General features: G+C 40.1%; 1 pseudogene; it reads right to left on the reverse strand.

The window, feature by feature from the left end:
• LOC126497978 (60S ribosomal protein L8-like) overlaps positions 1–3,097 on the reverse strand; it is a 64,010-nt pseudogene that overhangs the window by 59,966 nt on the left and 947 nt on the right.

Raw genomic sequence — 3,097 nt, forward strand, 5'->3', positions numbered from 1 at the left:
AAAAAAAAAGAAAGAAGCAAAGCAAAGCAAAAGCCACCATATAGTAGGTGACTAATCTAAGGAACTGCAGTTGTACTTAAAATTTTAAGACTAACATTCATAATAAAATAGTAGCAATCCTCCAGATTTGCCTAGATGCACACTTTGAAACGTATAATGCTAAATGCTTTAAATATCTTATTTCTGCTTTTTTTTTCTTTTTCTTTTATTTATTTATTTATTTTTTTTTGAGACAGGGTTTCTCTGTAGCTTTTGGAACCTATCCTAGAACTAGCTCATGTAGACCAGGCTGGCCTTGAACTCACAGAGATCCACTTGCCTCTGCCTCCTGAGTGCTGGGATTGAAGGCGTCTGCTGCCCCCCCCCCCCTGCTTGGCTAGGTTTCTACTTCCGAGGGGCCAACACCCGGTCTTCTTCTTGGAGGATTATTCTAAAGAGCAGGAAGTAACTGGCAGCTCACATCTCACCCCAGCAGGTGAAGCTTTTGTCCCTTGCTTCTTTTTGGGCCCATAACTAACCCTCCAGGATCTTCACAGAGGACCAGCCCAAAGCCCTACTTGGGACAAGCTTTTCCTGCTGATTTGCCTTCTTTGGTCCTTCTCTCTCCTTTGTTAGATAGCGCTTCCCCATCCTCTCAGGAACGCTTCTCTAATAAACTGCGTGTGCAGCATCTTTGTTTTCTTGCTTGATTCCCAGAACCCAGCACAGGGCACTACAAGTTTAGCGTACTTTAGAAATAGGAATGACACCCTGTATACATTTATCTTCTGCTTTCAGAAATACTGGCAGTCCCCTGTTGGTAACAAAAGCCTACTTCAGGCAGCTTCAGGAAGGGCAACTTAATTTAAACTCGTTCACTTTTTAGAGACTAGATATACCAGAGTCATTTAATGCATGGATCTTTTTTAAGACATAAATTTGGAAATGCTTGACGTCTGTGTTGTTTTACATAGATCTGTGTCCTTTTTTTTCCCCTGCTTTGATTTCAGAGAATTTGAATCTGATTGTTTCTTTTTCCCTCTGATGTGACTAAAAGAAGTTTCAGTTTTGCCCTTGATATTTTGCAAATATTTACATCCACATGAATCTATTTTAGATCATGCATTCCCTAAAGCCATTTGGAGATGATGGCTTGTCATTTAGCTTCGCTCGAAATGAAGAAATATGGCAAAACGGAACAGATTAAAAATATTCAGACTAATCTGTAGAAATGCCTTTCTGACTGCTGAAAGAACTAGACAATATTTAAAACGGAGAGCAGTTTTGCTACCTTCAGGATATAGGTACGTCCGCGTCAGTTATACCTCATTATAGACGCGTGTTACAGCCTGCCCTCTGCATTCTGCCATTTGCTCTCACAACCCTGAAAGCAAGGTATTGTTTTCTTCTTGCTTTTAAAAATAGATGAAGCATAGAGAGAGTAAATAACGTTTCCAGGATTGTAATTAGTTAACAACGGGGCTGTTATTTGCATCTAAAGAGATCAAGTCACATTGCTTCTACAATTGAACAAAATAGGCAAGCGAAACATTAGTGGACCCTATCAGCATTAGGAGAGGGTCAACAAATATGGGCAAGTGAAGTAGTCATTTGCCTGTAAACAGCATCATTTTGGTATTTTTAAAAATAGTTTAAAGAACAACGGGCATCTGTCTTTCTAACGTCTTTAACGATGTCTTCTCTTCAGTGGCCTCGGGCATCTGATGTCCATGTCTCCTACAGTACAGGTGGGAGAAGTATACATACTCAGCCTTATTTGAAAAGTAGGACAACTAGAAAAACACAAAGCTAACGTATTCAATGTTGATAAGGAAGAAAGTAGAAAACAACATGATTTGGACCTAGAAAACACACACGTGACATTTATGCTTTCAATAGAGTGCTGAGCCCAAACTTCCCTGTGGTGGATAGATCAGCCGAATCTGAGTAGGAATACATTACATTGCCGCTAATATGCCCTTAGAGTGTTTTACTTCCTGTTGATGATTGGTAGGTCTGTGAGAAGAAGCAGCAAAGCCATAGACATTAGGATAGAACTTGTAATGCTTGAGGTTAAAGAAGACTCTTTTGCTCTTATTCCTCCATATCCATATTCTCAGTACAACTGATCCCCCGCCTAGAGCTCACCTGAAAGCAAAATTATGGTTCGTTCTTTTTGATCTGGGCAACCACGGATTCTAGAGGTTCGTCATAGCCCAGTGTTTCTCTGCATCTGGCATGTCTGTTCTGCAGAGCAAAGGGATTCATAGACAAACACTACAAGACTCAATGTAGACCACACAATTAATCATTCCAGGTTTCTGATTTGTTTCTTGAAACTTGCTATGTCCCAGTAATGGGAAAAAGACAGCTTCATTTATCACACCGTACCTCATGCCGCTGCTCAGCACCCTCCCCCGGGTCCCTCACCACCCTGAAACGTCTGAACATCTGCTGTGGGTACGGCAGCAGCAGTTTCTTCATGTTCCCTACCCACTCACCTTTTCAGAATACCCATTTAAAAGTCTTCAACTGGACCGGAGACCGAAAGACCAAAATTCTCAGGGAGATGATCAGTTACTGAGTTTATGACTTACGGTGCCATCCTCGGTTCTTTGCCAGTGATGACATTTGTGTGAGCATGTGACACATTGCCTGATGTTATCAAGAGCCCTGGCCTGGGAATAAGTTGTCCTGTGTTTTTGTTTTTCTTCCTGTACTAAAGATTTAGTTTGCGTTTCAGTAGGCTGCCTTACCTCTCTGGACTTTTGCCACATCATTTACCGAGAGATCCAGCTTAGAATCATGTTTCCAAAATCTGGATGCATATTACAATCAAGTAAAATGCACAACTACTGATGCCTAGGTCATATACCCAAAACGAATTGAGAATCTCTGCAGGAGCAGAGGCCTTGGTGTTGGTGTTGTCTTGGGGTTCTGATGTTTAATCAGGTTTGAGAATCAACTAGCTTAGGTGATATCTAGGGATCCTTTAGTCTTTCAAATAATATTTATTATAATATATATACATGTACACATATATATTATGTAATATATGTGTATCTTTTACTGCAAGTTTCTTTTTCTGTTTTTATATTTATTTATTTATTTATTTATT

Source organism: Alexandromys fortis, unplaced genomic scaffold (genome assembly GCF_014885135.2).
Source record: "Alexandromys fortis isolate MF-2015 unplaced genomic scaffold, M_Fortis_MF-2015_v1.1 scaffold_13, whole genome shotgun sequence".
Classification (NCBI taxonomy): Eukaryota; Metazoa; Chordata; class Mammalia; order Rodentia; family Cricetidae; genus Alexandromys; species Alexandromys fortis.